At 39.0% G+C, this 11,547-nt stretch overlaps 1 long non-coding RNA gene across 1 annotated transcript; it reads left to right on the plus strand.

Moving 5' to 3' along the window:
* Window positions 1–6,426: 6,426 nt before the first annotated feature.
* On the plus strand, window positions 6,427–10,649 carry LOC132029891 (uncharacterized). The gene is made up of 2 exons (XR_009407953.1): window positions 6,427–6,625; window positions 10,270–10,649. It is a non-coding gene; the product is annotated as an uncharacterized LOC132029891 (long non-coding RNA).
* The last annotated feature ends 898 nt before the right edge of the window (window positions 10,650–11,547 follow it).

Here is an 11,547-nt window from a genome sequence, read left to right on the forward strand (position 1 = left end):
GAGGGCTGCTCACTAGTTAAGAAAAAGACTCGGACGTTTAAACCTGACTTGAGTATTAGAATAAAAGATGAGGTGAAGAAACAAATCGAATCCGGAATAGTGGAAGTGACATCCTACCTGACTTGGGTGGCCAACATAGTGCTTGTGCCCAAAAGGGATGAGAAGATCTGAATCTGTGTAGACTACTAGGATCTCAGTCGGGCCAGTCCAAAAGACAACTTCCCACTTTCGAACATCCACATCCTGATAGACAACTGTGCCAAGCATGAACTACAGTCGTTCGTGGATTGTTTCGCCGGGTATTACCAGATACTCATGAGCGAAGAAGACGCTGAAAGAACAGCCTTCAAAACCCCTTGGGGAATCTACCACTACAGGGTGATGCCGTTCGGCCTCAAAAACACCGGCGCCATGTACATGAGAGCCATGACTACCCTGTTCCATAATATGATGCATCGAGAGATTGAGATCTATGTGGATGATGTCATCATAAAATCAAGGGAAAGTTCGAAGAATATCGTGCATTTGCGCAAGTTCTTCGACAGACTTCGCAAATTAGATTTAAAGTTAAATCCCGCAAAGTGCGCGCTTGGGGTGCCCGCAGGTAAACTGCTGGGATCCATAGTCAGGCGTAGAGGCATTGAACTAGATCCTGCCAAGATTAAAGCAATACAAGAGCTACCGCCTCCCAAAACCAAGAAAGAGGTCATCAACTTCTTAGGAAGGCTAACTACATTAGACGGTTCATAGCCCAGTCAACTGTGATTATAGAGCCAATCCTCAAGTTGCTCAGGAAAGACGCTTCCACAAATTGGACAGAAGAATGCCAAGAGGCATTCGACAAGATCAAGAGATACCTGTCTAACCCTCCCGTCTTGGTGTCACCCTGGCTAGGGAGCCCTATGTTACTATACCTGTAGGTATCAAAGAAAGCTTTCGGGTGCATGCTCGCCCAGCATGATGAAGACGGCAAAAAGGAACATGCCATCTACTATTTGAGTAAGAAGTTTACCTTCTGCGAAGCACGGTATACGCTCGTGGAAAGGACCTGTTGTGCTTTGACTTGGATCGTCCAAAAACTGAGGAACTAACTATCAGTGTTCACCACTCACCTTATCTCCCGAATGGATCCGCTAAGATACATTTTTCGACAACCAATGCCAGTAGGAAAATTGGCCAAGTGGCAAATGCTGCTGAGCGAATTCGACATCGTGTGCGTGGCATAAAAAGCAATCAAAGGACAGGCCCTGGTGGACTTCCTAGCAAAAAGCCCCATGAATGATGAATTGGAACCATTACGGACTTTCTTCCCGGACGAGGAGGTGATGGCCATAGAAGAGGAGGTGGTGGAACCATATTCGGGCTAGAGACTATTTTTCAACGAAGCAATAAATTACAAAGGATCAGGCACTGGAGCCGGATTGATATCGGAGGCGTGTGTCAACATTATATGATGGCCGCAAAACTCAACTTCAGGTGTACCAAAAATATGGCGGAATACGAAACATGTATCCTAAGCCTCAGGATGGCATTGGATATGAACATACAAGAATTGTTGGTAATCGAAGATTCCGATCTATTCATCAATCAAGTAACAGGAAATTGGGTAACAAAAAAATGATAAAATACTCCCATATGTGAATTTGGCACAGAGATTATGCGGAAGATTCAAGAGTATCGACTTCAGGCATATGCTAAGGGCTCAAAACGAGTTCACAGACGCATTAGGTACGATAGCATCCATGATCCAACATCCTGAGAGCACCCACATTGATCCATTGGAGATCACACTAAAGGAAGAGCAGGCTCACTGCGCCTATGTAGAGGCAAAGCCAGATGGCCAGCCATGGTACATCGACATCAAGACCTACCTAGAAAAGGGAGCATATCCATCGGAGTGTTCGGCAAACCAAAAGAAACCGATCAGGAGATTGGCTAATGGTTTCTTCTTGAACAAGGAAGTGCTATACAAAAAGACCCCTGATCTTGGGCTGCTCAGATGTGTTGACACCGAAGAGGCTAAGAAACTGCTGAAAGAAGTGCACGCAGGGACGTGTGGACCCCACATGAACGGATTCATCCTCGCTAAGAAAATCCTGAGGACGGGATACTACTGGATGACCATAGAGCATGACTCCTGTAAGTTCATGCAAAAGTGGCCATCAATGTCAGATACACGGAGATCTGATCAAAGTTCCACCCACAGAATTACGTACGATGAGTGCTCCTTGGCCTTTCGTGGCGTGGGGAATGGACGTCATGGGAACCATTGAACCTCCGGCCTCCAACGAACATCGCTTTATCTTAGTCGCCATAGACTACTTCACCAAATGGGTGGAGGCAACTTCCCACAAATCAGTGACTAAGAAGGTGGTAGCTGACTTCGTCAAAAACAATCTAATATGTCGTTTCAGTGTACCGGAATCTATCATCACGGACAATGGCGCCAATCTGAATAGTCATTTGATGAAAGACATCAGTGAGCAATTCAAAATCACTCACAGGAACTCTACCGCCTATCGGCCACAAATGAATGGAGTCGTAGAAAATGCCAATAACAACATCAAAAGGATTTTGAGGAAGATAGTCGACAACTACAAGAATTGGCACGAACAGCTGCCTTATCCTCTGTTGGGATACAGAACGACAACCAGAACTTCCACCGGGGCAACTCCATACCTCCTCGTTTATGGTACAGAAGCATTCATACCCGCAGAAGTAAAAATCCCTTCACTCAGGATTATCCAAGAGGTAAAACTGAAGGATGCAGAATGGGTCAAGAACCTTTATGAAAAATTGGCCATGATAGAGGAAAAACGAATGGTGGGAGTATGCCACGAGCAGCTATATGGGCAAAGAATGTCTAAAGCCTTCAACAAGCGGGTCGAGCTGTCTAAAGCCTTCAACAAGCGGGTCAGAGCTCGACTTTCCCAGATTGGACAACTGGTGCTTAAGCGAGTCTTCCCTCACCAAGAGGAATATAAAAGGAAATTCGCGCTGAACTGGCAGGGACCATACATGGTCAGGAAAGTACTCTCAGGAGGAGCTATGGTCCTAGCCGAGATGGAGGGGCAAGAGTGGCCCAAGGCCATCAATGCAGATGCACTCAAGAGATACTACGTCTAGGATCCTATTTGCTTGTACTCGCATTTCTAATTTCTTTGTAATTGCACCTTTTGCTTGTAATCGTACTAGAATAGGAGCAAAACAAACCATCTATGTAATGAACTACACAATGACCTGAATTCCCCACGATGGGATACGTAGGCAGTCCACACTGGACCCGGTCGCTTTACTAGTAAAACCAAAACTCAATTACTTTATTTCCAAACAATGTTCGACCTAAATTCCTGCCGCGACAGGATATGTAGGCGCTCTCGAGCTCGGTCGTCATAAAAGAAAAGCAAAAAAGCCCTAGGAAACCTCAGAGACAGTAAAGCAGAAAAGTCAACAAAATTAGGCTCGCGAGGATCAGTATAAAAATCGGACGATACCAACCCTACACTAGGGTAGAACTTTTGAAGTTCCCTCAAAAATTCCTATCAGAGGTGGTCAACAAAAGAAGGGGCAAAGTAGAACCGTACACAGGGGCAGAATTTTTTAGGGGACCTCAAAAATTCCTGCTCAGCAAAACAACATAAGGGGTGCCAGAGCGAGTCCAGAAATTGGGGCAGAATATTTGAGAAAGGATCTCAAAAATTCTGAGTCAGCAACCATGCTACCAAGAAGAATCGGCAGACTTCATTCAAAGAAGACACACGTCATGACACAAAACGAAATAAAACATTTCTAAAAAGGAAAAACAACGCGTATTTTGCAAACTTTACATTGAATTTTTAAATTAGTATAAGTACACCTCAAAAAAATCTCTCGAAATACCGAGCCCAAGAGGGTTCAAAGGGGTGTCAAGAGGAGACACCAGGCAGGACGACGATCACGTTAATCGGCTTCTTAGGAAACTCACAATTTTTGTATGGATACAGGTTTTCCTTGTTACAGGACAACAGCAAAGCAAAGGCAAGAGGCCAAACAGAGGAGAGAGATTGAAAGGATCACAGCGAAAACAGGTAGTAAAGACGCATCTGACCAAAAGGGTCACAAAGAACGAATGGTAGAGACACATCAAGACAAAAGGGTCACAATGGATGAACATAAAGACGTATTCAGCCAAAAGGGTCATGACAAAAAATAAAGGGGCATATCCGACCACGAGGGTCACAGCCCACACTGCGAACTAAAGAAAGATCATCCAACCACAAGGGCCATATCTGTCGTCTCTTAATTACTTTCAAATTCTTTATTTTAAAGTTGCCAAGAGGGCCATTCATACAAACAGCCAAGAGGGTCATTCATACAAACAAGCCAAGAGGGTCATTCATACAAACAAGCCAAGAGAGCCATTCATACAAACAGCCAAGAGGGCCATTCATACAAACAACCCAAGAGGGCTATTCATACAAATAGGCAAAAAGGTCATTCATACAAACAAGCCAAGAGGGTCATTCATACAAACAGCCAAGAGGGCCATTCATACAAACAGCCAAGAGGGTCATTCATACAAGCAAGCCAAGAGGGTCATTCATACAAACAAGCTAAGATGGATATTCATACAAACAACCAAGAGGGCTATTCGTACAAACAAGCCAAGAGGACCATTCATAAAAACAGCCAAGAGGGCCATTCATACAAATAAGCCAAGAGGGCCATTAATACAAACAACCCAAGAGGGCCATTCATACAAACAAGCCAAGAGGGCCATTCATACAAACAACCAAGAGGGCCATTCATCTAAATTTCCACAAGAGTATCTGCATATTGTTAAAATCAGGAAAAGAGCAGACAGCCGCCCAAAAAGGACCCGGTTCTTTGAGTCAGATCCAGACAACTGCGGAGCAAATGTGAAACTTTTTCTTATACAGCCGGTCAAGATAGGGGGCCCATGAGAGTCAAGCTCTCCGATCGAGATTCAGAAGCTATCCAACCTTAGACTCAGCCACTACTTTTCCAGTTTCTTTCTTTTTCTGTTGTTTCAAAAAAATCGCAATCGGTCGGATACACGCTGGGAAGTCTGAGAGTACCCTCGCATAAGGGATTTACTTTTCTCCAGCGTGTCGAACTACATGTGACCTGATTCCCAGGAACTAGGGATATGTAGGAAAACTCAAGTCCCAAGAGTCATTCACATCCTAACAAGACTCCTTGGGAAACCTAATCACTATGATGGGATGCCCATGAAGTTTCTTACAAATCACTTAAAGTTTTAGTTGAGTTGAACTACAGATGACCTGAATTCTCATGTGACATGAGATATGTAGGAAATCCAGAAACCAGGGTCTGGCCATGTATGTGGAAATTACATAGAGACAAAGGGTTCAATAAGCCGGATCAGTCAAAAATTAGGGTTAGTCAAATTTTGTTGCTCAGGATTGGCACCGCCATCCCCGAACACCGAAGGGGCAGCTGTTGACACCTAATTTTTGACCTCCCATAAGTTGATTTAATCACCCAGGGTCCCCGGGTAATAAGCGAATAAGCTGAATATTTCTAATAGCCTTAACTGATTTTTACAAAAAATGCCCAGGTCAATATTTCTTTCTTTTAAATCAGTAAAAAGGGTTTTTCATGCATCATGTTTTATTTAAATAATTGTAAATAATTTTAAAGCTATTTGGTTGAATTATTTAAAAAGAGGAAAGAGAAAAAGAAGAGGAATTCTTGCTTAATCATTTAAAATTATTTTTTAAAACATTTCTTCTTTTCACCTCTGAAATTTGGATAATTTAAATAGTTTAAGTAATTAATTGTTTATCTTTTCTTTACTACTCCTGATTTTTACAAAAACAAGTATAATCGCCCTTTAATGATTTGATAGGCTAGTTAATTAATTAAATAATAATTATTTGCAAAAAAACTGAACCCCTTATCAGATATGTATTTTCCTTTTTGATTTTTTGCCCTGTTTATAATTAAATTAATTGTTCTTTCATTTAAAGGAATTAGCTTATATTTTTTTAAGAAATTAGCCTGTTGGTATTTAACTTAAAGTCATATGTTTGTCCTAATTTTTAAAAAATTAGATTAAAACGCCATAATTAAAATAAATACGTTGGGCCAAGTTTCAGGCCCATCAACAACTTAACTGACCTTCAAAATTATTTTCCTTTTTATAAAAATACGTAGTAACCTAATTTTCCCCGTGGTTTAAATTTTCTTCAATATTATTTTTAAATTTTTTTTATAAATAGTTAATATATTCAGCATATACACCAACTATACACAACATATAATTGTATACACAATAAAAGGGGCCATTTTTATTTCTCAAAATTAGTTGGACCGAGTCCAAGCCCAATAGGGCTGACCCGGCCCATGTCAGCTAATAAAGGGGTAATTCCCCTTTCATTTACCATTTTCTCCAAAGGCCAAACAACCCCAAGGCTTTCTCTTTTCCCTTCCCCTTTCCCCATACAGCAAACCCTAGCATCGCCAGGCTTCGAGCCTTCTCTCTCATGCTAGAAATGGAAAAGTTGCAGAGAGTACAAAGCTTTGCACCCTTCACACACCCATTTTACGTGATAAGCATTAATGATGCAACCCCAGTTTCGTCTTCTTCCTCCCAAACATGGTATAAGTCAATTTCACTTTCAATTTTCCTTTTAATTTTTTAATCTAATACACGATTTCCTTCATTTGCTCTTTATTTTCATAATTATGTTGTTATATTTGTTCGATTTTCATTGGTTAAGTACAAACGGGCCAGATCGAGTAGAACAATACTCAGATCTGGCCATGCGTTCTTAGTTTTGGTAGATTTCAACAGTAGATCTTTCTACAAAGGCCATTTGAGTGGGAAAAATGTTAGTCCCACATCGCTAAGTTGAAGTTCCTTCACAGTTTTGGGGTTCTATAACCTTCAACACACGACAAGTTTTCAGAAGTTCAAAAAAAATCAAAAGGCTAGAATTTTAAGTCAAGAACTTGAAATTTAAGCAAAAAAGTATAATTTTAGACTCAAAAACTCTCTTTGTCGGGTTTGAGTCCCTTAGTTGAGAAAAATTTAATTATTTTCCTTCTTTGTGGTTGAGTTTGAGGGTGGAAGCACAAGGAGCTTTTGAATCCATTCTTGACGAAGGCTGCATTGAAAAAAGGTAATACCCAGCCCCTTTTATATTTTGTCATTCTATTTATAAGTTGATAATTAGTCTGTGTTATTAAGTGTCTTGATTGATCGTATTGTAGTAGGATTTTGACATAAGTACTGTTTAATAAGCCTTGAGATGAACCCCTTTCAAAAATGATGCCTTAATTATCTTATGTGCCTAATCTAGTATCTCATTATTTGGTTTAAGTTGGATGTCCTAGATTAGTGCTTAATCCTTTGCAAGAATGTTTGAGGTTGTTGGAATGAAATGGTTTATGTGACTTTGAGCTTTGATAAAGGTCAACAATGCACAATTAATATATACATATTGAAATAAGAGGTGTCTAGTTTAATCAGAGAATACATGGGGGTGTTGTAAGGCTATTGGACTATAGATTTGGATTGTATGACTCTTTGGTAAGACTGTTTGGTATCAGAAAATTCTTATGACATGTTTATAGGGTCATCAGTGTATTACTTGTATCATAATGTGATAATACCTATCTCCCAAAGGGATTCATGACTTAAGTACCTTTCTAGTTATGTCTAAGGACCTTTATTTTTGCATTATTAAACATATCCAGGATTGTTATTAATTGATGTGTGATGTTCTTCCTTTTAAAGTAAGACTGCCCCACTCCTATCCTACCATGCCTAAATGAAAATCACCTTAAAGCGAGTCTTAAAATTGTGTGTGCAAATGTGTTGTATCCTCCATGATAGATGCTGCACTGCTGTATAAATTCCATAATTTGACCCTGTATGTGATTTGTTCTTATTTTTTATTAGCTTGTTTAACTCTATAAGTGTGCAGTAACTGTTTTGACTTTGGTAAACATGATGAAAAAGGATTAAGGACACAAGCAGATTGAGAATTCAATATTTCATTAAATAAGGAACCACCATGCTCTTTCTTAGAATAAGTCTGGCTTATTATTTCATTTTGAAAGCAAGTTAAGTTAAAACAAGATTAATAGCTTAGACATGCTTTTGTTGAGAAATTAATGTGTTTGAAGTTCTTATTTGACTGTGATCTCTTGGTTAAGCCTGACTAATGAAAATAACCAGCTTGTTGTTGACAATGTAAGTTCAAATTAGGAGGTACTGAGTGGACTTAGTCTCAATAACTAATCATCATTCAGTTAGATGTTTGAATAAGCAAATCAAGGATAGAACCATAATGAGAATAAGTCTAGAAAGGTACCGAAACAAGACTATTAGAGGGAAAAGAGGTTAGGCTAATGATGAACCCTTAGTTTGTTAAAATGACATTACTCTCCTACTTCGATATTAAAACATGACTAGGAAATGGGGTGGAAGGGTGAAACTGCCTACACTAGCTTGAACCTTATGCATATTCATGAGAAGAACTCTGCCTAGAGACTAGATTAGTAAGGGATTTGAGCCAATCTTTTGCTAAGTAATTAGTTTCTTCAGAATTGGAATAGAAATCTAAAGTGTTTGCCATGTGACCTGTTTATGAAAATGCCATTTTGTTCTTTGCACCTGTATGACAGTTTCAGGGATTTGTTTCATTTGCCAGTTAATGTCTATCTTCCCTTTTCCTTTTGTCCTTCTCTCCTGTGAATCTTATTGTGTTAAAGGCTAAAAGTTTTGGTCTTGCTCTGGTGATGAAGGATCTTTACTGAAAATGAATGTTGGTTCATGGACATTTGGTAAAATTGTTTGCTTGAGTTCTCTTTGTGCTTTATTTAGAGGCTTTGAATGTTTTTTTTTTAAAGAAAGTGATTATCCCATATTCAAGACCAAATTGCCAATCTGGTTTGTACTGTTAAATCATGAGATTTCCTACATGGGCTCTATTGAAATATAACTAGCTCAAGATTAAAAAAAAATGGAATCTTACCTACTGTCCACTATTTGAATAATTTATGTTTGGGCTTGATCTCTAATACTCTATCTAGATATTCTAGTTATCCTTATCTCTTTGACTGCCTCATGCACATTCTCTATGGTTTGGCCAGATGAAGTTTGCAATGTGACATAACCTATTGAATTCCTAGACTGATCTAATTTAGTTCTGTGAAGTAGTTTAATGAACTTGTTGATGACACCTTGACTCATGTTGTTGATTCTATATGAATTTTTGCTAGCTTCTAGTGGTGAAAAATGATCCTAATCCTAGCCTAAAAGACCCTGTCCATTTATATGTCCATGCATTTGAACTTGGTAAGACACTTGGTTGTAAGTAAATTCCTTGTAGCAAATATTCTTTGTGATTAGAAAGGATTGAAGGTAAGCCAAAAAACCACATGGCCAAGAAGAGTCTTTTCAAAAGCTGCCTTGAGAGGGGATCTAAAAGGGGGTGATCATGGCCTTTGTTGGATTCACCACACTTTCCTTGTGTATAAAAGGCACCATGGCACTTTCCTAAGCCCATGGTGGTGCATGCTGGCTGAATACATCTTTCATGTGGATCTTATTGCTAGGACCTAAAAGCCCTGGCTAAAATCAGGCATGCATTGATAAGTGTCTTAGCAAAGGCTTATTGGTGAACTTAGGAGCATCTGTACAAGACTGAATTAGAATACAAAGGGAAGAACTTAAAGGGAAATAGGAAACTTGAATAAGTAAGGGATTGAAACAAAAATAAAGTTATTAAAGATTGTTAAAGATCATGTAGGTTCTCTTTTTTAAGAAATCCCACCCAAAGAGACATAAATGATTTTATGCATCCTTTTTATGTTATGTGTATAGCTTGCGTACTTTTGCTTGATGTTTTCATCTTGTTAAGTCTAACTGGGACTTGGAATTCACCTACCTGCCATGTTTATGTGCTTAGCTTGACTTAAATTAATCCCTCTTTCATGATTGTATCTGTGTGCTCAGTCTATAATTGGCCTTTGCAAACTGTGATTTGGAATATATTTTCCCTTCACTAGGGTCGGTTTGGTTCCCTATATATGTGCAGTGTGTGTTTGTGACTGAACTCTATGTTGGAATCTGCTATGGTTGTACATCTGCATAAAGAAATTGATAAGCTTATTTTTGCATAGACCATTCCTTGCTTAAAGTAATGCATAGTGTGATGAATATATTCCTGTTCCTTGGTATGATTAAGTGGCAGTAATGATGTATAGTGAAGTATTATCTTTATTTCTTAAGAGTTATGTTTGCATTTTTCGGTATCCTGGGTTGCAGGCTAAACTGTTCAATGGTATTTGGTTCTAACTATGCACTTGTGCTTGATTGTGGTAATGTTGAAGACCATTTGGGGTTGGTCAAACCTTCCCCCAGTGGCAGCCATGTCTGGGGTTCGATGAAACCCCTTGAATCTTGTGCGACACTGGGAATAAGGATGGTGGAAACAACCCTAATCTTATTCCAAAATACTCAGCCCACATATCACTAAAAAGCACTATGAGAAAAAATATCATGTTAGAGCAGTTTGGTTACTTCTATTTTAATATTATTACTACACGTGTATATCTTCTATGTATATTATGTGAATTTTATAGCATCCGGTCTAACCAATTTCCTTTTCTTTTCTCTCCACCACCCTTCCCCCTCTTACTCTTCGCATGGCCACTTGGGCCAAGGACACTGCCTCCCTATTGGGCCAAAGGCCCAATAGGAAAATTCTTTCAGATTTCTGCTAAGTACGAGAAAGGGAAGCTAATATACGTATTTATGAAGGCCCAACCATGGGTGAAAATGGTTAAGGAGCATGGTAGACCCCAAGTTATTTCATTCCAGTTGTGTGATACGTTCCCTTCATACTTGTATTTGTAAACTCACAATATTGTTGGAAACCAAATGGTTGGGACTAGATGCTTTAGGCAAACGGTACTTAAGCCATTTAGTTGGACTTTAGGCTCTCTTCGCGAATTTTCAAAACCCGTCTTATTTTTTCTTATTTTCAAAGAGAATTTCTAAATAAAGAAAAACAGATGTTTTTCCTATAAAAAATAAATTGGATTTAGAAACTCAGGTAGGTGTTAGCATATAAGCGTTTTTATCATAATTATTTGTCAAAGTCTTCATTTCAACATTAAAAGGAACGCTGCTCTTTTCATAATAAAACCAGTTTGTAAAATAAATAAAAAGTTTTTGTATCATGGTGAACTCAAAAATCAAATCAAAATATATACTATGCTTTACTTAAAACTCGCACAGTTTTGAATAAAACCCAGTAAACAAAAATAGAGTTTTTGGGCCAAAGCCCACCAAATTGCACAACCCAAAATTGACCCAAGACCCAGTCCTGGACATCCTTTTCTTCAAAAATGAAACAAGCACAAACTGCATTGTCTGGGCTAGAGCCTATTACGTTTTTCTTACCCCAAAAATCAGAATTCTTTCTTCATTTAAACAGGCATGATTTCACATAACCCTTAGATTTAAACAGATATTATCGCCTATTATTCGTAACAGACTGGAAGTAA

This window comes from Lycium ferocissimum, chromosome 1 (assembly GCF_029784015.1).
Source record: "Lycium ferocissimum isolate CSIRO_LF1 chromosome 1, AGI_CSIRO_Lferr_CH_V1, whole genome shotgun sequence".
Classification (NCBI taxonomy): Eukaryota; Viridiplantae; Streptophyta; class Magnoliopsida; order Solanales; family Solanaceae; genus Lycium; species Lycium ferocissimum.